Source organism: Heteronotia binoei, chromosome 4 (genome assembly GCF_032191835.1).
Source record: "Heteronotia binoei isolate CCM8104 ecotype False Entrance Well chromosome 4, APGP_CSIRO_Hbin_v1, whole genome shotgun sequence".
In the NCBI taxonomy this organism is placed as follows: domain Eukaryota; kingdom Metazoa; phylum Chordata; class Lepidosauria; order Squamata; family Gekkonidae; genus Heteronotia; species Heteronotia binoei.
This window is the reverse complement of record NC_083226.1, coordinates 131194217-131220512: the sequence shown is the minus strand read 5'-3', so window position 1 is coordinate 131220512 and position 26296 is coordinate 131194217. Positions and strand designations below refer to the sequence as shown.

The 26296-nt window shown below is 45.3% G+C and overlaps 1 protein-coding gene and 1 long non-coding RNA gene across 4 annotated transcripts in view; one reads left to right on the top strand and one right to left on the bottom strand.

Annotated features, from left to right (window-relative positions):
* Positions 1–6188: 6188 nt before the first annotated feature.
* On the bottom strand, positions 6189–18285 carry LOC132569551 (uncharacterized). The gene is made up of 3 exons (XR_009555274.1): positions 17778–18285; positions 8189–8267; positions 6189–6364 (listed from the first exon to the last, which is right to left on the bottom strand). It is a non-coding gene; the product is annotated as an uncharacterized LOC132569551 (long non-coding RNA).
* The window catches only part of ATG10 (autophagy related 10), a 237816-nt gene continuing 229721 nt past the window's right edge, over positions 18202–26296 (top strand). For 2 of the 3 annotated variants that reach the window (XM_060235745.1, XM_060235744.1), the window contains exon 1: positions 18316–18413. The gene's annotated coding sequence lies outside the window, so the exon portion shown is untranslated. Of the gene's footprint in view, positions 18414–26296 lie in introns of all 3 variants that reach the window. The other variant, XM_060235743.1, reaches the window with a different exon arrangement.

The following is a 26296-nucleotide window of genomic DNA, read 5'->3' as shown; positions in this document are numbered from 1 at the left end:
AGGCCCTGTCTCTAGTTGACTTCAACTGGGCCACCTTTGGCCCGGGGATTACAAACAGATTTCTAGAGCCGGATCGCAGCACTCTCTGGGGGGCATTTGGGAAGAGACAGTCCCTAAGGTAGGCAGCTCCTAGGCCATATAGGGCTTTAAAGGTAATAACCAGCACCTTGTACCAGACTCGGTATATTATTGGCAGCCAGTGCAGTCCCCGGAGGCCCGGCTGAATGTGCTCCCGTCTAGGGAGCCCTAATAACAGCCGAGCGGTTGCGTTCTGCACTAGCTGCAACCTCTGGGTTCGGCACAGGGGCAGCCCCATTTAGAGGGCATTACAGTAATCCAACCTTGAGGTGACTGTTGCATGGATCACTGTTGCCAGATTGTCCTGCTCCAGGAAAGGAGCCAACTGCCTCGCTCGCCTAAGATGAAAAAATGCAGACTTAGCGGTGGCTGCTACTTGGGCCTCCATGGTTAAGGCAGGCTCAAGCAGTACCCCCAAGCTCTTGACCTTGTGCGCCATTGTCAGTGGCACACCGTTAAGAGCTGGTAGGGGAATTTCCCCTCCTGGACCACGGCGACCCAAGCAAAGGACCTCTGTCTTCGCTGGATTTAGTTTCAAACTACTCAGCCTGAGCCATCTAGCCACGGCTTGTAATGCCAGGTCCAGGTTTTCTAGGACACAGTCAGGCCGTCCATCCATGAATAGATAGAGCTGGGTGTCATCAGCGTACTGGTGGCAACCCAGCCCATACCTCTGGGCAATCTGGGCAAGGGGGCGCATGTAGATGTTAAACAACATTGGGGAAAGAACTGCCCCCTGAGGCACCCCGCAATCAAGCATGTGCCTCCGGGACAACTCACCCCCAATTGCCACCCTTTGCCCCTGACCATCAAGGAACGAGGAGAGCCATTGTAAGGCCAACCCCTGAATCCCCGCGTCGGCGAGATGGCTAGTCAGCAGCTGATGGTCGACTGTATTGAACGCTGCCAATAGGTCTAACAACATCAGCACTGCCGAGCCGCCTCGATCCAGATGCCGCCAGGAACTGTCCAGGCAAGCGGTTTCCAGCCTTGCCATAGAATCCATATGGGAAAGCTAACATCACCAGCATCTATCTTCCTGCAGTGCCAGACTCCATTACAGCAAAGTGGGAGGCTCACATACTCAACAGATGTCACCTATGCATAAGGCAATCAAGCTTATCTTAGGTGTGGATCCTGTCAGACTGCCTAAGTCTTTGTCCAACGGAGCCCAAGACAAAGGATGGTGCCAGTAGAGGAATGAAGAAGAGGAAGAACATCTTCACCCAGAGCCACGTTTTTTTGTATAGATCAGGTGTTACCTTAGGTAGCAATTTGGCCATCTATTGTCACCTCTTAGATAAGTTTTGATAGCCTTTAATCACCTCCACCCCAATAATTTAATCCATTCTTTCCCTTAATGGTCATCCTGGAGCCTCCCCCTTTGGCCCATTGTTGCCTGGAAGTCCAATCAGGTAACCAGGGCCAGGTCTGCTTATTGGTCATGTATGGGCATCCAGTCAGGTGCCCCCAATAAACTGGCTATTGGCTACCGCATAAGCCCAGCCCTTATGGTCATTGCGGAGCCTCCACTTTTTCTGAGGTCATGTACCAGCTGACCACCTGTCATCCGCCCCTGTACCTCTCATCCCCTAAGGGCTCAAGGTAGTCCTTATAACTTGTGACCCAGCTCCCCACAGGTGGGCATCTAGCAGTATTCCATTCCTGCTGTTTAGATACATCCCCGATTCCTGATCAGTTGAGGGTCCCCTTCCCCATCGTCCTCGTTTGTCGCCATTGGAGCCTTCCTTGAAGACTACGATCGGTAATTATTACCCTGTTTGTCCATCCTTATGTTACCTCTATGCATTTCTCTTTAATTTTATTAGGACTGTATGTGTGTTGTATGTATTCATTACCTTGTATGTGTGTTCTATATTTTTCTGCAATAAATTCATGATTGTTTTACTTAGTGTCCTTGGTAAATTTAGCAATAATTTCTGGAGGTGGAATCCTGTATACATAGATTCTAGATCCTTTTTAAGCCAAAGGTGCCCACCTGTCAATTCCCCAACCTCTTTTGAGGGCATTTTGGCTTACAGATTGTAGAATAACTTTTCCTTTTGAATGAATGCTTTGCACTGAGAAAGAATGAGAGAGATAGAAAAAAAGATCAAAAGTGACCAGGGGCTTGAAAAGATAAGATTAGGAACCTTTGTGAGCTGCTATCTACCTGCATTACATTACAAGAATATGTGAAATGATTTTATATAATGTTAATTCCATCAGTCTCAAAAAATGGAACATTTTTCATTACTTTGAAAAGTTTCAAAGGGATATTGTTTCCTGAATTACTATAGATTTTGGTGCTTTGAAAAGATCATTTTCTTGGCATTGAACCATATTAGTCAAGAATGGAAATGATGTTACAGTATCCTGTTCACGTGTTTCATACACAGGACTGTTCTATAGCAGATTTGTTCATTTTAGCTTAAAAAAATTGAGGCAATGTGTCATCCATTATTAAAAAGTCTGTACTTCCAGAACATTGGTTGCACAAAAAACTTTCCACAATTGATACATTGAGAGCCAGTGTGGAATAAAAGTTGGACTTCAGCCTGGGAGACCCAGGTCTGAATTTCTGCTCTATCATGGCAGCTTGCTGGTGACATTGAACCAGTCTCACATGCTCAGCTGAACCTACCTCACAGGGTTGTTGTGAGGATAAAACAGAGAAGAGGAGAACAATGTAGACTACTTTGGGTCATCTCTGGTGAGAAAGATATAAATCAAGTAAATACAGGGCTCCATAAGAAGGGGCTCATATCAGGAAAATGTTTCTGCTACTGATATTGTGAGTTTACTTGTCCCATCTGAATCACACATGTTATTTATTTATTTACAACATTTTTACCTTGTTTTTTTGTCCTAATCAGGGTCACCAAGGCAGCTAACATATGAAAAGCATACAAAATTAAAAATACCACTTGAAATGATTAAAACCAAGTTAAAATGCACTTTTTTTTTGCCGTCAAGTCACAGCTGACCCATAGGGTTGTCAAGACAAGAGAGACTCCAAGGTTGTTTGCCATTGCCTGGTTCTGTGTCATGATCCTGGTATTCCTTGAAGGAATCCCATCCAATTACTAGTCAGGACCAATCCTGCTTCGCTTCCAAGACCTGATGGGATCAGGCTAGCCTGGGCTATTCAGGTCAGGACAAAAAAAAAGAAACAAGAAACACACAAATACAATACAATACAATATGCAAACATAAAAGTGACAGAACACAGGGCAGGCAGGAGTGATCTCTGATGAATGCCAAACTAAACAACTACCTGCTGGTAGAAGACACAAGAAGAAAGCAGTTGAGTCTTTCTAGGGAGAGAGCTCCAGAATCTTAATGCCATAACTAAGAAGGCCCTCTCCTGAGTTTACACCTGTCTAATCTCAGAAGGCAGGTGCACCCAAGCAGGGCTTCAGGAGATTACCATAGTGGTCAAGTAGATTAGTGGGAGAGGTGAGCAGTTGCTTATGAACCTATCTGACTTCTATAAACATAATAAACTATACAGAACAAGAAGGGCTATTCAGATATGGTGGCAGTTGCCATGCCAAACAATGTAAAGCGTAATAGTACCTGAATTATTCACACAACAGAATGATGCCACAACAGAAAACACACATGAAAAATGGAATGTACAGATAGAGATTGGTTTGGGGTATTATCTGAACTGATAATGTTTTTGCATCTTACCCAGCTCTTTGTTCTAGCTCTTTTAATTCAAATTTTCTTGAATTCTTAGTCAAGAAGAAGGTACACTCGCATAAATGATTGTGTTGTTATGATCAACTTACTATGATCCAGAATAATGCAGTGTGTTACAAACACCAAACACTGACTAGAAATATGTATACAGCAAATTACTCCCGCTTGTGATCCACAGACTACACATTAAGTTGCAAAATATATAATGGATATATGTTGTGTATTATTGAAGACTTAAGCATTTGTAAAATAGTGTTTCTATCTATATAATATCTTGATTAAACAGAAATTAAAATTTAGAAATATTTCTGTTGTTTTGTGTTAACTAAGGTTAAATGGACTCTGAAGGTAACAAGGTATGGTGACATCACACTATAAAATAAGTGAATTCCATCTGTACAAAAATTCGTCCTTTGCCTTATATCTGCATTTTAGGAGTGTTCTTCCCTGCCACACATAGGCATTTACTATGAGCTTATACTATAAATTTGAACAAAATAGGGCAGAAAGCAATGTGCATTTAATGTATGGTAGCCAATCCCCAGTTGGGGGCAGGGGATGCCCTGGTTTGGAGGCCCTCCCCCCACTTCAAGGTTATCAGAAAGCGTGAGGAGAGGAATGCCTGCTGAGCACTTCATTGTACCCAAGGAGATTGGTTCTCCATAGTGTATGATGGAAAATTGATCCATGGGTATCTGGGGCTCGGGGGGGGGGGTGTCTGTTTTTTTGAAGTAGATGCATCAAATTTTCAGCATAGCATCTGGTGCTTCTCCTCAACCCCCCCTCCAAGTTTCATAAGAAGATGAGCCCCAAAAGAAAGTGCCCCCATCCTCCATTATTTCCAGTGGAAGAAAAGCATTTAAAAGGAATGTGAAAAGGAATTCACTGCCACAGGAGGTAGTGGCGGCTACAAGCATAACCAGCTGCAAGAGGGGATTGGATAAAAATATGGAGCAGAGGTCCATCAGTGGCTATTAGCCACAGTGTGTGTGTGTGTATATAAATTTTTTTTGGCCACTGTGTGACACAGAGTGTTGGACTGGATGGGCCATTGGCCTGATCCAACATGGCTTCTCTTATGTTCTTATGATGGCCAGAACTCCCTTTGGAGTTCAGTTGTGCTCGTCTCAACCTTACTTCTGGCTCCACCCCCAAAGTCTCCTGGCTTCACCCCCAAAGTCCCAGATATTTCTTCACACCTGGCAACCCTAGTTTAATGTTGACTTATTTAGATGCAAGTTAGGTTTTTTTTAAAGGACGGGAGAGGAAATTGGCTTATGCAAATCAATGAGCTGGGCCTCAAAATGAAGCTCATTTCCTTCCCTGGCAACAGTCTAGATGACGTTCTGTCTTGCCTTTAGTTCTGTGTAGCTTTGTGTAGTACTTTGTCTCAGACACGATTCTTTCTCTCTCCTTCTGCCAGCTAAAGGGTGCCTCACCTCAGATGACTGTTGGCAGTTCACAAACTGGTTTTGACTGTTGAAGGCAATGGGACTGCACCAGTACAAATGATCATTGCTTTACTCCATAATATGAAAAAGTCCCTGTGGGCAGCAGCTTAGAATAACATATGAAACACAAAGGAAATACAGCTGAGAAAGCTAACCAAAGTTACCCAGCTTTCTTCTGTGCAATAATAAACAACAAATTAGTTGCAGAACCAGACACAGAGACAAGTAATTGCACTCATTCCTCTTGCTATCTCCATGAAAAATCATGTAGCTCAGTAAATTACCTTAGTCAGATGTTACTTATTAGAATTTTTTCCCCACCCCAGTATGCTTTAGCTCCTCTTCCTGATAGTCAGGAGTGTCAAAAATCTAGAAATAATCTCTTTGAACCCAGGTGGTTCAAGCACCCATGACCCAGTGGTATCCTTAGTCAAGAGGAATTTTCAAACCTTCTTCTGCAGGGTCTGATTCACCCTCATCTGTAACTACCTTCTGATTAAAAAAAAAATCATCGGACTATTCTCCCTGGTTGCTATGTTAGCAATCCCTGTTGTGATTATATTCCTTTGCTGTTGGAGGAGGTAGGATTTTTATTTGATTATGCTAGCCAGAAAAGCCATAACAGAATTAGAGTTAAATTCTGCATCTGTGAAACACAAAGCACTTCCAAACTTTTGGCAGCTGCTCTTTATTTCCAGAATAATGTCTCTTCTTGAGTTGCAGACCTGGAATTAGAATCATGTTATAGCTTTGCAGGCTGCAGACTACACAAGGAAGATGATAATTTATGATGCTGGGGAACTCTTAGTTATATGTGAGAACAGATTCTTCATTGTCTCTCTGTGTCAGAATAACTGACACTAGTAGGTTGATGTTTATTGTTGTCTTCTGAGCACACAGTGACCTTCCCTAGGTTCCACCCCATCCCCAGATATTGCTTATAGCAAAAAAGTAGTACTTTTGTTTTATTATACCCATTTCAGTCTTTTTATGACAATATTGTTCATAATCTCTGGGAGTTGTGAGGCATCTTCTTTTATTTGAGCATTTGCTTACATCAACATGATATTCTTCCAGAAATTGTAATACTTCTCACATGATTTGCCATGGTCTCACTGTATGCCAATCTGAAAAAGAAAAGATAAAAAGCTGCTTCTTTATTTGATCAGAAACTAACAGTGCCAACCTAAAAAGAGTTACACCTTTCTAAGTCTATTGAAATCAATGAGTTTCTGCTTAGGCACTGATGATGACTCAACAGACAATATTAAGGTTCTGTTAAATCTCAAGCAAAAAACCCAAACAGTTATTTGAACTAACTGTTTTTAATGTGATATTAACATGGGCCATGCCATTAACTATGATTAGTTAGGATATGTAAAACCAGGATTTGAAACCTTGAACTGAAGCTGGCTTATTAACCACAGGCATCTTAACTAATGTTTTGCATAATAAGCAAATGTGAATATCATGCCTTAATCCTGGTTTCTTCCCTGGTGCTGCCCTGCTGCCCTGCAAGCTGACATAGCAGTTGGATCTCTGCAGGGGAGGCAAGGGAAAGAGCAACAGGTATGAAAGCAAAAGACTTACCATGAGCCAAATCACAAACTAGCCGCTATTCAATTGAACCATGGTTTTCCATCATGGCTGAGCCAAGACTAACATTGTAAAACTCCAGCTAATACAATAGACACACTAAGCAGAGTATGGAGCAGTTCAATAATCTTTGTTTGTTTTGCCATTTTTAAAGAACACACACACAAATGCACACATATACATTATTTAAGGTTCTGATGTTTTTAAAAATTACATTTGAGGCCCATTTTGATTTGTCATGACAGCTCTCGCCACTCATTTGGACTGAGTGATATGGAAAATATTGGGATTGAAATCAAGGTTCTCTGTGTACTATGACTTTGCTGTGTTGGGTTTTAACTTACATATTGTTTTAAATTAGGCTTGCCAATTCCCAGGTCCCAGTGGGGGTTTTCCCACTTTCCCAGGCTCCTTCCCACCCCATCAGCTGGCTGGCGGGGGGGAAGCCCCACCCCACAGCCATCATGTGCCTTTCCCCCTCCGGAGGTTTCAGTCTCTACTTGAGAAAGCTTTCCTCTTGGGATGGTATATCTGCGTCTTTAAGGCTGAAGAGGAGGAGGGGGGAGGAGGCAGAACAACATGGCTGTGAAAGGAGCCCAGACCCTCCGTTTGTTGCACAATCCTTGCAGAGGTCATTTGCATAGTGTGAAGGTAAACTTGAACCTTTGGTTGCCCTGTGTTACTGTGAAAAACTTGAAAGTTCAGCAACTCATGAGTAGAGGTGCCAATCCCCAGGTGGGGGCAGGGGAGCCCTGGTTTGGAGGCCCTCCAGAGCTTCAGCGTCATCAGAAACTGGGGGGGGGGGATGTCTGCTGGACCATAGGGTATAATGGAGAATTAATCCCAGGGTATCTGGGGCTCTGGAGGGGCGGTTTTTTGAAGTAGAGGTACTAAATTTTCAGCATAGCATCTGATGAGTCTCCTCAAAATGCTCTCCAAGTTTCAAAAAGATTGAACCAGAGGGTCCAATTCTATGAGCCCCAAAAGAAGGTGCTCCTATCCTTCATTGTTTTTGATGTGGGGAAGACATTAAAAAGGTATGTGGTCCCCTTAAATGTGATGGCCAGAACTTCCTTTGGAGTTCAGTTGTGCTTGTCACAACTTTGCTTATGGCTCCACCCCCAATGTCTCCTGGCTCCACCCCCAAAGTCCCCAGATATTTCTTGAATTGGACGTGGCAACCCTATTTTAAATACATGTACATCGCCCAGAGCAATTAATCATGTTTAATAAATAACAACAACAGTACTATATGCTTAGAAAAGTAGATGATAGTCACTAAACAGCTATGGTTGCCACATGCAGATCTCATGTTCGCTGCATTGAGTAGTAAAGCCTAGCCACTTCTGTTTTACCCTTTCATGTATATTACTTTAAGCGTAGAAGTAAATTGAATTAAATATGTGTAGTTGACTTCAGTCCTCAAGACGCTTTCTGAAAAGCAACAGGGAATAAAGCAGGATTTAGCTTCTAAATAAATGTACATTTTTGTGCTCAGTATATTACTCATTTCTGACTTTTCTATAGGGTTCTAAGCAGGGAGAGGACAGGGCCAAGCTTCATTCAGCCACCTCTCTGAATATCCTCCATAGCCCCAATAAGGGTCAGTCGCCAGAAGTTACCATGACTTCCAGGTGCAGACAGACACAGACATACATGCAATACAAAAATATCAAAAAAGAGAAGAAAGGATTTAAACAGTTTCAGAAGGTGAATACTTTTCTATGAAAGTTTAAATTCACATTTTAAAAAACTTACATTAGTTATGAAACTGCCACACATATTCAATAAAGAGACCCCCATGCTGTTAGAGAAATTAAAAATTGGTTAAACATGTGCAGAAGACATTTTTGCAATCTGGAAGCCATTCATTGAGTATTATTAACAGGTCCTCATCCCCATTAGAGATTTGAAATCTTTGGAGTAATACAGAAAAAATTAATGTGTTTTTGTAACTATATGTGTTGCAAAAATGTCCTGCTTGGCTTTTCCCCCTTACCTTTCTTATCCAGCTGATGTATTGTTTTGTACTTCATTATTCTCTTCAATTAATCAGTAATTAAATCTAATTTGGATAGTTTTTTTAAAAAAAGATAAATAATAATAATAGTACCAGTGCCAACTAGAAATTCCCTGATGCAGACATTCAGGCTCCATAGTATGGTATCCACCAACATAAACACTGCAGGCAATGGGAGGGAAATGTGTCCTGTGCATAATTTGGGATGGGAATTACTTGGGCTTGTTCCATATGCAGTCTTCAGTTCTCAAGCTACAACTGACAGTTCCTGTTCAACAGAAGTTTCACATTTAAAGAGCTTTCTCTTTATCATACTTTATCTAATCATAAATTCCATTGAATTTGTTTGTAAAATGCATTTTGGCTGATTCTGTTAAGACTGTGTACAGATTTTTTTGTTTTTTGGAGTAACACTTTGTTTGTAGGTTTTTACTATTAAAAAGCTAGTAAGGGGTTGAAGAATGGATGAAATTACAATGTTGATGATGGTTGTGGAATGGTCCATCTGGGATTTAAATCCAGGAGTTATACCAGGAAAACCTGGAGCGACAGGGGAAGCCTACATCCCCTATTCCCAGCAAATATTTTATGTTTTATTTTCAGGGTATCAAACAATTCTTCTCTTATCACTAAATTAAAAGCAATGTTACAAGAAACTTAAAGTTGTTAGGAGAATGAACAAGGTGAACATTTTAAAATGCTGTGCAGATCAAAAGTTTTATCTATAAAGTATAATTATTATTAACTTTTGCTGTGACTCAACCAATTACTATTTCAAAACATTAAACAAATCTACAATGGTACAATGGTATTCTGGAAAAAAACATCCATGCATAGCAACCTATGGAGAACTAATAAAAGGTTAATTTCAGGTAAAACTGGTCAGAAGCAAATTGGGTATAGATTTATCTTCTTTGCCACATTTTTGTCAATAGCTTGCAAAGAATAAAAAATCTATAAAGTTTTAAAACTATAAAACTATTCACTGTATATAGGTTGCTTTTTAAAAAAGAAAAGAGCATCATCAGTAGTGATAAAAATTAGAACTGGAAAACTGTCTGATGTCCTGAACAGAACATTGTTCGATTCAGCTATTTTTACTTATGTTTAGTTGTTGTTGTTTTTTTTAAATTAAAATATTAATTTTAGGTCTAATGGCAACAAATACTTGAACTGAGATACTTGAAGTGGGGAATTGTGTGATTTAAATGTTATATTCAAACAAACTCAAAGCTTTATGTGGAAGTTAGTTTAAAACAGGCCTCAGATGCAGCAGGAGCTCATAGGAGCACAGCTCCTGAACCTTTGAACATATATGAACATATGAAGCTGCCTTCTACTGAATCAGACCCTTGGTCCATCAAAGTCAGTACTGTCTTCTCAGACTGGCAGAGGCTCTCCAGGGTCTCAAGCTGAGGCTTTTCACACCTATTGCCTGGACCCTTTTTTGGAGATGCCAGGGATTGAACCTGGGACCTTCTGCTTCCCAAGCAGATGCTCTACCACTGAGCCACCGTCCCTCCCCAAACCCCTCCTTTCTGAGGGGTTCCCCCTTTCCTCCTCACCTATCTTGTCCATTGAATAGTAGGTACAGCTGCATAACAATCCCTGGATTAGGAGAACAGCCAGCCAGCCACCAGGGGCTTTTGCCATACCCCCAGCAGCCCTCATCAACCCTTGGAGAAGTCTGTACCACCCTTTCTCCACTTCTGATTTGGGGCAGCAGATAGCTTGCTGGCCTTTTGACCAAGGGAGAGGGCAGCCCAGGAGAGCCCCAGGCGAGTGAGGCATACCTATCTCCACACTACAGAGATCCATTTCCTTGTGGAAAAAATGGCAGTTCTGGAGGGTGACCTCTATGGTATCACATCCTTCCCTGGATTTACTAGGGTTGCCAGGACCAACACAGAAAAATCTGGGGACTTTAGGGGTGGAGCTTGGAAGCTTTCCCATTCCCTAAAACAAATAAAAATACAGCAGTGAAGTTCCCCTAAATATAGTCTTCATTTCCTTGACCCTCAGCAGCTAAACTTCCAGTAAATGAAAGTGAACGTACATACTCTCACAAAGCAGCCAAAATAAACACAGTTAGCAAGCACATGCTTTTGTGATCTTACTGGGCAATTTACTCACGTTGCTGAAGATAACCATCTGCTGTATTTCAACCAACTTCTTCAGACTAATAGATCAGCCTAGGGGGTAGTGTTTTCCTTCAAACAAACAGAGGGATTGAGAGTAATGTGGCTCTGTCTGCTCCCCCTGCCCCCCTGCAATTTTTCTGCTGAGATTTAAAGGCATATACACATTCAGAAACACAAACAGTTGCAAGCTTCTTTTAAACCTGCCAAGGTTTGAAGGCACATGGTGGCTGTTGGGGTGTGGCTTTCCCTCACCAATCAGATGGTTGGCAGTGGGGAGGAGCTTGAAAAACAGGGGATCCCCTGCCCAGACCTGGGGACTAGGCAAGCCTAGGATTTATGGGGGAAAAGAGAAATTGTCTGTCATCTGCATGTTGGTAACACTGTAATCCAATCCCTGTATAAATCTGTTTTAGCAGATTCATGTAGTTGTTAAACGCCATGGGGAGTAAGGTAAAAGCTTTGGAGAATACCACAGGCCAGAACCCAATGGTCTGAACCGAAATTTTCCAGCAAAATCTTCTGGGAGTTACCTTCAAAAAAGACTGAAAAACCAATACAAGACAGCAGTACCATATCAGTGAAACAACACTAAAGGTGCTAGTATCAGACTGCACTGAGACATAGATGGAAACCAACAGACACATTCCTCCTCAAAGGTAAACCAGCAAGGCAATTGAGGTGGTTTTCTTGCCATAGCCAGGCTGGAATCCAGATGGGAAAAGATCCAGTTAATTAGTTTAATGCAGGAAAACTCAGAGTTGTTTTGCCTCTACATCTGTTCCAAAATTACATTGGCTGATAGTTTTTAACAGTGTCCTCCTAAGAAGAGTTACACTTCTTAAACCACTAAATTCTGTTGATTAACTCTGCACTACAAATAGCTTAGATTCAAAGACAGCTTCTTTAAAAATGCTCTTATTACTGTCTTTCTAAAAGCTAGAAAGAATGAATCTTCAGAAAGGGAACAATTGGTAATAGCAGCAACTCTTAGTAGATTTCATAACCCTGAAGGACAAAGGTCTACAGGACAACTAGCAGTTTTCACTTCTGCAGGTAACTTGTCCTTAGGTTTCAGCTAGTGAAAAGTATTCCTTTGAATATGGCGGATGGAAACCTTCAGTATGATTGCAATCACATGTTTGATAGTTTTTATTTGCAAGGTGCTTTGCAAACTGGTCACAGTAAACTAGAGAAGAATCCACTAATTTCTCCATAGGGCTCAGGTTCATTATACTAGAATACAATAATAGATACATGCTGGAACAATTGAACTGGTAAGAGCTTAGTATCTAGGAAAATGGAATCTTGTGTACAAGTGCTTTAGTCCTAACATTATTGTTTCAGCCACGACTTACTGCAGATATTCAGAATATTAGAAATACCATACTTGGAAAATTTCACACTTGATAGATGACTCAGACTACAGAATGTCAGAAGGGGCATGTATTCACAGAACTCTTGATGTTTTTATAGTGCATGAAACCGTCTTCAAAAATACTGTAGCAATCTGTCTATTTAGGTGTATATAACATAATTCAAATGAACAACTGCCTAGTATGGCATATCTAGATGCTTTCTGCTTTACACTGCATGAGCTTTTTAACTACTCTGTACGATGTACAATGCAGAATTATACTCTTGTAAACACATGGGAGTCAAGGGGTGTAGAAGGATGTAAGTCTGTTTAAGATTGCATTGAAAATCTCTTATTCATGAAAAGGGTAGTAATAATATTCTAGGTAGGGTTGCCAGGTCTGTGTTAGAAAATACCTGGAGACTTTGGGGGTGGATCCAGTTGGGGTTTGGGAAGGGGAGGGGCCTCAGAATGGTACAGTGCCATAGAGTCTAACCTTCAAAGAAGCCATTTTTTCCAGGGGTAATAAATACAACTGGAACTGGTTTGAAGATAAACAATATAAGATAACCACCAGAAGCAATGAAACTTTCATGCAAAGCATATAAATATGTGTATTTAGTGAGATTAAACAAAAACAGAACTAAGGAACACTGAACATTCTTGAAATTTTTCCCACAAAGTCTCTCAACAGTCACAAAGACTGAAAGCCTCTTCAAATAGGACTTAGTGAAGACGTGGATAAAGTCTTTAATTTCTTAGTGTTCCACTCATGATGGTGTGGAGAGAATAAGGAACCGCTTTAAAAAGGACTCCTCACGGTTTCAATAGTTAGTTCTTCCTCAGCCTCTTTCTTCTGACATTACACGGAGCCACACCTCTAATCTTTACAACATGGATCCCCGCATGCTCTAATTTGCATGCTTTAATTTGCTCTAGCCGGCAGCTGGAACCTATACATGGAGGTATCAAATAGGAAGACTATCTCTGGAGACAGGAAAAGCTGTTTTGACCTCAGCAGATCTGGGTCAAGGAGGTGGGGAAAGAACTTTGATAATGCTTCTGGCAATAAGAAGAGAAGCTCTCTTGCTGCTGGATCCATCAGGGAGGACAGATCTCTCACCTGAGATCTAGGAAAGGTGGCTATTTTGTCCATCCATCTGGCCAGCCTAGAACACTGAAGAATGCTTGATATTTTGAAAGATGATATTTTAAAAGATATTTTAAAAGGTGACCTGCAAAAGTTTTTAGCTGTATCTTTGGACTTTCTAGATTAATTACTAAGGTTTTGGTAGTCAGAACACAGCAATACTTAAATATGTTTGGTCTGTTGGAAAAGAAAGTATAGTCCTTAATCCTGGCTAGCTGCATCCACTTTCAGTGTGGCAACAGTCAGACTGCAGGGGCTTTGTTGGGCTCAACATACTTGCTTGGCTCTAATTTGCATTTGGGGGAAAGTGAGATTGGGTGGAGGGGACATGAAGATCAGAGGCCTTTTAAAATTTCTTTTTGTCCTGTGTGCAGTTCAGAGACAACATTGCCATGGAATGTGCACTCTGTACATGTTCGTGCTTTTCATTTTGCTGTTACCTAAAATGGTGTGGTACAGGTTCAAAGGGGCAACCAACTAGAGAATGGATTCAGGTGGGGTAGCTGTGTTGGTCTGAAGCAGCAGAACAAAGTTGAAGTCCAGTGGCACCTTTAAGACCAACCAAATTTAATTCCAGGTATAACCTTCCCTGTGTATGCACACTGTTTTATTTAGATCCACGTGGGTAACCGTAGATGTTTAAAGCTGAGATTGGATGTGAGAAAGATCTGTGAATGGCAATAAATTAGCAATGCAAGAGTAAACAAGCAGGTGTGGGAACAAGGTTTGAGTCCAGTGGTACTTACGAGTAAAGTAAAGTTCCATTATGGGTGTAAGCAAGAACTGAGAGACTTAGTATGTTCACTCTCTAAGATTAATTGAAACAGATTTCTTCAAATATTACATATAGGTAATGAAGGATTAAATTGCCAGGAAGAAGATGAAGATGAAGAAGATATTGGATTTATATCCCGCCCTCCACTCCGAAGAGTCTCAGAGCGGCTCACAATCTCCTTTACCTTCCTCCCCCACAACAGACACCCTGTGAGGTGGGTGGGGCTGGAGAGGGTTCTCACAGCAGCTGCCAGAGCTATGGCTGACCCAAGGCCATGCTAGCAGGTGCAAGTGGAAAAGTGGGGAATCAATCCCGGTTCTCCCAGATAATAGTCCGCACACTTAACCACTACACCAAACCGGCTCTCCAGGTAGGAAGAGCTAATTGGAGTACAAATTTCTAAGTAACTGAGCAAGTGAGTTAAGATTGGAATAATACATTAGGTAAGACATGAAAATTGCAGTGACTTAGCATCTGTAGTGAGAGAAGCCAATATCTCTGTTAAATCCTGGGGGTTCCATTGTTCTGAGTGTTGTGTTAGCTTGCAATTCAGCAGTCTCCTAGTCGCATCGGATTCTGAAGTTCCTTTGCAATAAAGCAGTTACTTCGAGGTCCCCCAATGAGTGTCCTGGAAGGTTGAAGTGTTCTTCTGTTGTTGCATATGTTGGAAGTACTCCTTTAGGCATAGATGGCAGAAAAAATCTTTCAGTTCCCCAGATTCAATGGACACAAATCTGGCATCAAGAATCACAAGCCTGAGGAACCTGTAGGAGAACACTTGAACCTTTCAGGACATTCAGTGGGGACCTCAGAGTAGCCGTTTTATTGCTCAATTGCTTTGAATACACAGCAGCTGTTTTCTATTCTGCCCTAGCTCAGAGACTCCAGTCATGCATTTACCAAATGAAGGTATCTGTGACGCCATAATGTTGTAAATTTCAGTACAATGTTACCCTTATGAATAAGGAAGAAACAAGACACTTTAAATCAGGGGTGTTGAACTCATTTGTTATTAGGGCCGAATCTGACATAAATGAGACCTTGTTGGGCTGGGCCATGTCGTGTTGGGCCAAGCCATGTCGGGCTGGGCCATGTGTGTACCTATTTAAGATTATGTAAGAGATACAAATTTTATAAAGAACACAAACACAAATACATTTTTTTAAAAACTTAAAGCGTGCTTAAAACGTTAGCACTCATCAGTCTTAAAGATGCTTTCTTTGTATTTCTCCCATGGGATGCAGGGAACTGGGCAAAGGAAGCTCTGTCTCTTTCCTTCCTTCCCCAGGGGATGGGGGGTGGAGGGGTAGAGCCCCAGCCAATAGAAGGAAGAGAGGCTTGACTCAGTAGCTCCACTGTGCAATTGAGAAAGCCTGGCAAAGCAAGCTCTGCCTCCCCCCTTCCTCCCCAAGGGAGGAGCCTTAGCCAATGGAGAAAATAGAGGTTTTGCTCTGCAGCTCCTGTGCAATTGAGCAAGCCTTGCAAAGCAAGCTGTTATGCAGAAGGAAGCAAGATATAGGAAGAAGAAAGCAGATGACAGCCAGTTGCTTGGGGGCCTGATAGGAAACCTCCGGGGGCCTGATTCGGCCTCCGAACTGCATGTTTGACACCCCTGCCTTAAATGAACATCCAGGGAAACTTTTTAACAAGTTCCCCTAAAGACTTTTCAGTGTTGCATTTTACTGTCAAATTTGTGACCATTATTTTTATCCTATGCACATGATATGAATGTTTGAAGATCTTAAAGTGCCTACTCTAAAAGTGAATTTCAGAAACAGAACACAGTGGGAGACAGCTGAGATACCATGATAACCACTGGCCAACTCCCACTTTTTCCTGGGTTTGGCCCAGCCCAGGGGCATTGTTAGGAGGGTTCCTGCTAAATTTCTGGGGAGTGTCTCCCTAAATCCCCCATGGCTCCGCCTCCATAGATGGTGATAATGGAGGCCCCTCCCTGTGATGTCACTGGATCCTCCCTGTGATGTCATTGGATCCCAGTTCTTTTAGGGACCTTTCATAGCATCTGATGTAGCACTGTCTCTGATAAGCAAAGCCAAGCAAGCCACATACTAACTGATATTTTCAATCACTGTTAAATAGCCCCGCATTCAGGCCCGTAGGCAGAAAATTTTAGATGGGGGGGCCCATCTTGGCCACCTGCCACCTTTCTCACCTGCCACCTGCTCTTCTCTACTGCCAGTTTGGTGTAGTGGTTAAGTGTATGGACTCTTATCTGGGAGAACCGGGTTTGATTCCCCACTCCTCCACTTGCACCTGCTAGCATGGCTTTGGGTCAGCCATAGCTCTGGCAGAGGTTGTCCTTGAAAGGGCAGCTGCTGTGAGAGCCCTCTCCAGCCCCACCCACCTCACAGGGTGTCTGTTGTGGGGGAGGAAGGTAAAGGAGATTGTGAGCCGCTCTGAGACTATTTGGAGCGGAGGGCGGGATATAAATCCAATACCTTCTATCTTCTTCTTCTTCTTCATCTTCTACTGCCCATTACCTTTCTCAGTTGCCAGCCACCTTTTTTGGTCTCCTGCCACCTTCCTTGCCTGCCTTTCTCTCCTGCCTGCTGGCTGCCTTCCTCTCCCATCTGCCACCTTCCTTGCCTACCCGCTGCCTTCCTCACCCACCAGCTGCCTTTCTTGGTCGCTTGCTGCCTTCCTCGCCTGCCTTTCTCGGCCGCCCCTTACCCTCCTCAGTCTCTCGCTGCTTTTCTCAGTTGCCCACCACCTTCCTCGCTTGCCTTTCTTGCCCACCTCCACCTTCCTCAGCCGCCTGCTGCCTTTCTTGCCCACTTGCTGCCTTTCTCAGTCATCTGCCGCCTGCCTTGCCTGCCTTCCTTGGTCACCCACCGCCTTTCTCACTAGCCCCCCCCACCTAAATTTTCATCCTCTGGGCCCCCCCATCTAAAATTTTCTGGCTATGGGCCTGAATGTAGGGCTATTTAACAGTAATTGAAAATATCAGTTATTATGTGGCTTGCTTGGCTTTGCTGATCAGAGACAGTGCTACATCAGATACCATTTTTGTTTAGTTTTAGAAATGTTGTAGGATATAATCAATCAAAGTGAGGAATGGGAGTCTGACAGATAGATGGTTCAGATTCTACAAAACTGATATAATTTTTTTTGTGTGGAACCACAGTTGTATTTTAGTAGACTAACTGAAACATCCAGGAAGCAAGCCACAGCAGGTCTACTCAGAAGTAAGTTCTATTTTGTGCAATGTCTTAATCCCAGGAACCTCTTTTTAGAATGGCAGTGTTTATCATGGATGGTGCAATACATTTTTTGTCTGTGGCAGACAAATTACAATGATATAAAAAAGGAGCAAACTATACACTAGGCTGTTTGTGGCAACCTCATTTGAATTTTTGTCCTTTATGTTTACCCGGAAATCTGTGATGGGAGTCACTTCACCCTGCCTACAGTTGAGAACAAGTAAAAATAATAATCTAGCCTTAGGGTTATAGATGCATGAAAGGTGGGTCACTGCCAACTCACCACTTCTCCAGAGAATTTCAGCAGAACAGCTTGTAATTTTGGATGAGTCACAGCTATGAACTTCAAATAATGAACTTCAAATTGTGGCCAACTCTCAAGAATTTTATCTCGTCTCATCAGGGCTGCAGAGAGTTAGCAAACGCTGTGAACATTGCAGGTACAGATTTCGTTCGCTTTTCAGGTCTGGGCGTGTAACCTTTTTAACTCTCCAGGAGAAACTTGGAAGCAAAACCCAAAACAAAGCCAGCACTGCAGTACTATAAATCTTAAGGACTCAGATGAAAGTTCCAACAATTTCACAAAGCTTTGTCTCCTTTTGAAGGGGTTTGGGGCGGGACTTGATTACTAAACAGAAGGTAGCAACTAGAACACATCCGTTCCCCTCCTCCCAAGATTATACTCTTCTCCGCCTCTCACACGCGCTCAGTTTGGTACATGCGCTTTCAAGGTTCAACGTCTGGAGAAACTGCACTAGGAACGCAAGGGGGGGGGGCTAGTAATCCCAAACGACGCTTCTACGCATGCGCCAAAAGATTCACCTTTCCCTCCCCTTTCTGCGCCGAGCCTTGAGGGGGAGGGGACGGAGTCAGTTCTGCGTCTCTCTCTCTCTCTCTCTGAAGTTGGCGGGAGGCGAAGGTGAGAGGCGGGGGAGAAAGGAGGGAGGGGTGTTTTGACAGCGAAGCGATAGCAACAGACGGGGAAACCAGGAGAGAGGCGGAGCTGTGTCTCCTTCCCTGGAGGGGCCTCTTCTCTGTCTCTTTTGCGCCTCCAGACTAGCCGTCAGCGCGCTGCGCCTTGATGATGCTGTTTGGAAACTCCCGCCCTGGCACTTGCCTGTGTTTGAGGCTTGTTCCGCCTTTGCCAGGGCTTGTCCCTTGAGTTGTTTCTTTGCTTCGTGCCCAGCCAGACTGACGCTCCTTTTCTCTTAATCTCCCCGACCGCACACAGAAATACCACCCAGAAAGGCAACAAAACCCAGCCCAACAGTGTTTATCCCTTGCCTCGAATGGTTATGTGCATTTCAGAGGATTCTCCTTTGAGTTTCTTCCTCATCAGCGGGGCATCTCAGCATTTCAAATACAGGAGTGCTCTCCCCCCCAACACATACACGGGAGAGAGAGAATTTGTGCCTGGAATAATGCAGTCTTTCCTTTTTGCGCTTGCTGGCTTGTGGCACCGGCACGTATTATCTTCATAACACACTTCCAGAATGGCAGCTTCATGTGTTCATGGCTAGGCATTGTGGTAGCGTCTGGTTCAAAGAACAGAGCAAAGGGAAACTTCTAGTAGCATGTCCCCTTATCTGCCCATTTGCTTTCTGGCTTGGGGGAGGTCAGCTGTAGCGCACAGTAGCTCCTTTTTGTCAGTGATGGGGACTGACTGAGATGTGAATGACGCTGAAAGGAATGACTGGGGATACACTGGTTCTTTCTGAATGACAATAGGAATGTGTTGGTTTTGTGAAGGACTTTTGGAAGACTTTAAAAACATTTCTTGCTTACAAGCTGCTCTTCAGGTCCTTAGTAAATACTGTGCATTCCTATAATCATTGTGAAAGAACCAATACCTGCCAAAAAGCATTTATTGTCATTCCTATTGTCATTCCCTGAAATGTGAACAGAGTGCAAGGGTTCAGAAGCAGTGATGAAACATTTAGCCTTTTAAAACTTAAAGCAGATGATCCAAAGACATTGGTTAGGGTTTCCTCCTGTGTGTGTACTATATTTAAAATGTGTACATTGGATTCACCATAACACTGGTTTATGTGCAACAAGTTTGTTTAATGTATAGATTACGACTAGCACTCTTTTCTTGTTTCCTTTCAGTTTTGTCTAGGGTTTCCATTGTGTTCAGGAACAGTTAAAACTTTCATGCTTTTATTCAAACAGCTTCCTCATAGGCAGAAATTGGCATGTGTTTGTAATTTTTTAAATTGTGCAGAGTTTGCACAGTTGTATTCTGGCATCCATTCATCCTCCCCAATAAATTAGCTGGAAACCAAAAAGAAGGGAGGTTTGAGATTGTGAAGAGACAAGGTTTAGCATCTGTTAAAGATAAACGTAGTGCCTTATGTTTGGTACAATGCCACATAATTCAGCATTAGGAAAAGAAAAGAAGCTATGATCATTAAAGGTGGTATGATGACTGGGGGGAAAGGGTAGGACAGTTCTGATGACAGAGGTCACAGAAAAAGTATGTTACTAATATAGTGTAATCTTTATGTGAGGAAAAAAATGGAACTGAAATATTAAATAGCGACCGCCGCTGGTCATGATGTAGATTGTTCCAAATAAACAGCAGTAACAGAGTTTGGGAACAAAACCCGGATGATTACAGTTGATTTGATGTCTGTTATGACGTAACACTTTTTATTTTTAAATTTAAACTTTTTTAAAAAAAAAAAAATTAAACTCCAGCAATTAAAAATAGAAGCCCTGTTCAAGCTCTTCACCAAAAAGAAAAACTGTTCAGGATTAGGTAGCTGATTTTTTAATGCATTAGGGGCATCAGCCTAGTGCATCAGATGTATCAGTTAAAGCTATAGCATGCCTGCACAAATTCTGAATGATCAAGTTATAGCTTGTTTGTTCATTTAATACATTTATACTGCAAGTGTCCTAGCCTATCTGACTGTAGAGGCAATTTACACCAAAGCAATTAATAACATTTTATCATATACTTGGAGACTACCTATGAAAGGCTCCCACACTATTATTGTTGCATAGAATATGCAAAACAGAACTTTTCAGGGCATTTATATGAAGGATATATTAAGAACACAAGAAGAGCCCTGCTGGATCAGACCATCCCGCAGATAGGTAGGTCCTAGTCCATATAGGGCTTTGAAGGTTAATACCAGGACCTTGAAACTGATTGGGTACGCAACAGGCAGCCAGTGCAGCGCTCTCAGCACAGGCTGAATATGCTGCTGACGAAGAAGCCCCATAAGTAGCCTGGCTGCAGCATTCTACACCAGCTGCAGCTTCTGAATCTGAGTCAAAGGCAGCCCCATGTAGAGAGCATTACAGTAATCGATTCTTGAGGTGACCGAGGCATGGATCACCATTGCTAAGTCGCTGCACTCAAGGTAGGGGACCAACTGCTGTGTTCACCAAAGATGAAAAAAAGCAGCTCTAGCAGTGGCTGCTACTTGGGCCTCCATAGTTAAGGAGGACTCCAAGGGCACTCCCAAGCTCTTAACCCTTGATGCTGGCGTCAATGGTGCCCAATCGAAGGCTGGTAGAGGAATCACCCTTCCCAGGCCACTGCGACTTAGATAGAGAACCTCCATATTTGTTGGATTCAGCTTTAGCCAACTCAGCCTGAGCCATGATACCACGACTTGCAGTGCCAGGTCCAAATTCTCTGGGGCGCAGGCAGATGGGCCACCCATCAATAGATGGCAACCCAGCCCATACCTCGTGATCATCTGCGCAAGGAGGGCATATAGATATTAAACAACATTGGGGAAAAAACTGCCCCCTGGGGCACCCCACAAATAAATGGGTGTCTCTGAGACAGCATTTCCCCAATTGCCACCCTTTGTCCCCGACCTTGAAGGAAAGAGGAGAGCCACTGTAAGGCAGACCCCTGTATCCTCACGTTGGCAAGACGGCTAGACAGCAGCTGGTGGTCGACTATCGAATGCAGCCGACAGGTCTGATAGAAGCAGTACTGCCGAGCCGCCCTGATCCAGATGTTTCAGGAGGTCATCCATGAGGGCAACCAGCACCGTCCTGTGGCCTGGGCAGAAGCTGGACTGGAACGGGTCCAGTAATGGAAGCATCCTCCCAGGAAACCATGTAGCTGTGTTGCCACCGCCCTCTCTATAATCTTACCCATAAAGGACAGGTTTGACACCGGCTGATAGTTGGCCAAATTGGTCGGGTCTAAAGATGGTTTCTTCAAGAGAGGGTGGATCACAGCCTCTTTAAGAGGTGTGGGGAAGACCCCCTCCATGAGGCATCTGTTGACAATAGAACGAAGTGGATCACATAATGCCGTCGGGCTAGCTTTTATCAGCCACGACGGGCACGGATCCAAAATGCAAGTTGTAGGGCACACAGAAATGAGAATCCTGTCAACTTCCTCCAGGCTGAATGGTGATCCAGAAATGGACCTGAAGGCATGCTTGGAGCCTCAAGTTCACTTACTGTTTCAGCTGTGGCAGGGAGGTCATGAGGGAGTGATGAGTCCTTATCTGCGATAAAACTCACAAAAGCCAATTTCCAATTCCCTAACATTTGATCTGCCTTGTGGTAGGGCAGTTAAGGACCGAATTGTAGTAAATAATTGGGTTGGGCATGAGGTCGCAGACGCAATCCGGACCACAAAGTAAGCGTTCTTTGTGGTCTTGACTGCCACCTCATAGGTCCGCATAAATGACTTATGAGATGTTCTTATCGCTTCGTCCTGAGTACGCCGTCACCGTCTCTCTAGTCGTCTAAGCTGCCACTTCATCGACCACAATTCTGGAGTATACCACGGTGCAAGTCGTGAGCGGGGGTGAAGAGGATGCCTAAGCGCGATCTCATCGATGGCAGCTCATCTAATGAGCCGCCAGGGATCCCTCAAGGCCATCTGAAGCCGCATTGGGTCCATCAAGTTTCGAGGGCGATCCAAAACAAGCTCGTCGCCTAAACAGGGGTGTAGTGACACGTTCATAAGGGCCTTCAGGGCATAGTGGTCCAACCATGGCACTGGCTCAGCAGTAATCTGGTTAGGGTGACCATAATGTCTGAAGGCCAGCCAGGGACACCTTGGGGGGGGGGGTGGAAGGTAGGGGTGCGCGCGCGCGCCGCCGGAAACAGGAAGTGATGTCACTTCCGGTGACATCATGCCACCCGCCGGAAACAGGAAGTGACACCACTTCCTGTGACATCATTTCCCCCGCGTCGCCTGCCGGAAACGGGAAGTGACATCACTTCCTGTGACATCACTTCCCCCAAATGACATCATTTCCCCCAAATGCCACTGCCGGAAACAGGAAGTGACTTCACAGCACTTCCTGTGACGTCCCCAAAAATCCCCCCAAATATCACCGCCGGAAACAATTTTGTTCTCAAATCCTGTATATACTTCATCAGTATATGGGATAAGGCACTTTCTCAACTGTGCTGCATAATGCAGCCTATTTATTTTGTCCTGTTTGCTCTGTTGGCTCTATCTGCGCCACCTTCATCACTTTCGGTGTGTGGATCCCCCAGTGGGGTGGTCTCGCGACTCCCTCCGCCGGCTGTTTCTGATAGCCCTGCGCCCCCCTATTTCATTTGATATGTGTCCCGTGCGGGTGCCACCCTCCCGCCAGGAGATGCCGCAAAATGAGCCCCCCTTGAGGCTTATGGCGGCAGGGCTCGGGGGAAGCGAGCTAGACTGCTGTTCTTTTGAGGGGTTATAGAGTGTTTCGAGCCCGTCCCTGTGGCATCGGTCCATCGTTGTGAGGGACCCAGGGGGCCGGCGCAGCAGGCACGCCTGAAGCAGCCTGTCAGTCACTGGGTCGAGCCGGAAGTGACTGACAGGCTGCTTCAGCGTGCCGCTGCGCCGGCCCCCTGGGCCCCACAACGATGGGACCGATGCCACAGGGACGGGCTCGAAAACACTCTATGACCCCTCAAAAGAACAGCAGTCTAGCTCGCTTCCCCCGAGCCCTGCCGCCATAAGCCTCAAGGGGGCTCATTTTGCGGCATCTCCCGGCGGGAGGGTGGCATCCGCACGGGACACATATCAAATGAAAGAGGGGGTGCAGGGCTATCAGAAACAGCCGGCGGAGGGAGTCGCGAGACCACCCCACTGGGGGATCCACACCCGAAAGTGATGAAGGTGGCGCAGATAGAGCCAACAGAGCAAACAGGACAAAATAAATAGGCTGCATTATGCAGCACAGTTGAGAAAGTGCCTTATCCCATATACTGATGAAGTAAATACAGGATCTGAGAACAAAATTGCACCAGAAGACACAAACACAAAGCTCCCTTACACTGAATCAGTGCTTGGGTCCACCAAAGTCAGTATTGTCTACTCCAGTCACAAACACAAAGCTCCCTTACACTGAATCAGTGCTTGGGTCCACCAAAGTCAGTATTGTCCACTCCAGTCACAAACACAAAGCTCCCTTACACTGAATCAGTGCTTGGTCCACCAAAGTCAGTATTGTCCACTCCAGTCACAAACACAAAGCTCCCTTACACTGAATCAGTGCTTGGGTCCACCAAAGTCAGTATTGTCACATAAGAACATAAGAGAAGCCCTGTTGGATCAGGCCAGTGGCCCATCCAGTCCAACACTCTGCGTCACATAAGAACATAAGAGAAGCCCTGTTGGATCAGGCCAGTGGCCCATCCAGTCCAACACACTGTGTCACATAAGAACATAAGAGAAGCCCTGTTGGATCAGGCCAGTGGCCCATTCAGTCAGGAAGGGAGGGAGGGAGGGAGGGAGGGAGGGAAGGAAGGAAGGAAGAAAGGAAGGAAGGGAGGAGGGAGGGAAGGGAGGGAAGGAAGGAAGGAAGGAAGGAAGGAGGGAAGGAAGGAAGGAAGGAAGGAAGGAAGGAGGGAAGGAAGGGAGGAGGGAGGGAAGGAAGGGAGGAGGGGAGGGAGGGAAGGAAGGGAGGAGGGAGGGAGGGAAGGAAGGAAGAAAGGGAGGAGGGAGGGAGGGAAGGAAAGAAGGAAGGCCAGCGCCCCCCCCGCCAGCCCCCCCCCCCGCTTTTGGCTTACCTGGATCCAGGGGCGGTGGCGGCCTCTCCTCCGGGCTGCTGGCGGGGCTGGCGGCAGCTGCGGAGGCCGGAGAGGCTGGCGCTGGTCTCTGAAGGCCTCCAGGGACCAGCACTGGCCTCTCCACGCTGCCTCCGCTGGTCTCTGGAGGCCTCCAGGGACCAGCGCAGGCCTCTCCACGAAGCCTCCGCTGGCCTCTGGAGGCCTCCAGGGACCAGCGCAGGCCTCTCCACGAAGCCTCCGCTGGCCTCTGGAGGCCTCCAGGGACCAGCGCAGGCCTCTCCATGATGCCTCCGCTGGCCTCTGGAGGCCTCCAGGGATCAGCGGAGGCCTCTCCACGAGGCCTCCGCTGGCCTCTGGAGGCCTCCAGGGATCAGTGGAGGCCTCTCCACGAGGCCTCCGCTGGCCTCTGGAGGCCTCCAGGGACCAGCGCCGGCCTCTCCACGATGCTCCGCTGGCCTCTGGAGGCCTCCAGGGACCAGCGCCGGCCTCTCCATGAAGCCTCCGCTGGCCTCTGGAGGCCTCCAGGGACCAGCGCCGGCCTCTCTCCGGACCCCGCACGTGGGCGGGGAAGGCGGGGAGTGAGGCAGCCAGCAATCCCTGCGCGTGCGCACACCGCTGTGCGCACGCGCAGGGACGCTGGCTGCCTCACTCCCCGCCTTCCCGGCCCGCGCGCTGCGGCCCGCCGGCTCCCCGCTGGCTATACTGGGACTTTGTAATGGTCCCGGTATAGGCAGCCCGGGAGCCGGGAATTGGTGGCCAGAACCGGGAAAGTCCCGGGAGACCGGGACGGTCTGGCCACCCTAAATCCGGTCCACTACCACTTCCGCCGCAAAGATCAAATCCAGCATGTGCCCGACCTGGTGGGTGGGTAATGTCATATTGAGAGACCCCTAGTGTCGCCAGGTCCATCACCCGAGCAGAGGCTGCGTCATCAGCATGGACATTGAAGTCACCCAAGACAATAAGTTGAGGGTACTCCAGTGCCCAGCCTGCTGCAGCCTCCATCAGAAATGGCAGGGCACTGGCTGGTGCGTTAGGTGTTCGGTACACCAGCTAGTTAGCCAAATTCTCCCCAACATTCTACACCAGACCTGCACACTCAATGCTGGTGATCTCTGAAGCCGGGAGTGCCTGGAAGGCGTAAGCCTCCTGTATGAAGAGTGCCACCCCATCCCCCCGCCTGCTAGTCCATGCTTGGTGATGGACTGAGAACCCGGGGGGAGCTACTTGGGAGAGAGCTACTGTCTTCCCATCTCGCACCCAAGTCTCAGTCACACAGGCCAGGTCCATTTTCTGCTCAAGCAGATAGTTTCGTAGGACTGTGGTCTTATTATTTATGGACCTGGTGTTGCACAGCACCAAGGCCGGAGGCGAGTACTTCCACTTGGCCCCCATACCTGCCATCGTTGGGATGGGACACTGGCTGGAAGGGGAGCGTGCCCTCCTGTGTCTCAGCCTCCTTCCTTTCCCATTCCTGTTCCCCCCGCTATACTTGCCTCTTCCCAGGAGCACTTGTATCCCTTGGGCTAGTTCCTCCATAGAACTGATCTTCGTGTAGCCTCAGATCGACGTCAGATGGAATTGCCTCATAGGTATCGTACTCCCAACAAGTTTAAAACCACCTACTACTTAAACTCATCCCAGTTACTATCCTAACCAATAAACCTTAAATTGAGCCCTACCATTAAATTACAAATTATCTGTAGCCAATCAAATAGTCCCTCCCCTCTCCTATAGCCAATTGCTCCTACTATAATTAGCTAATTAATACATCCAATCTAATTTAATTCAATGGCTATTAAAAGG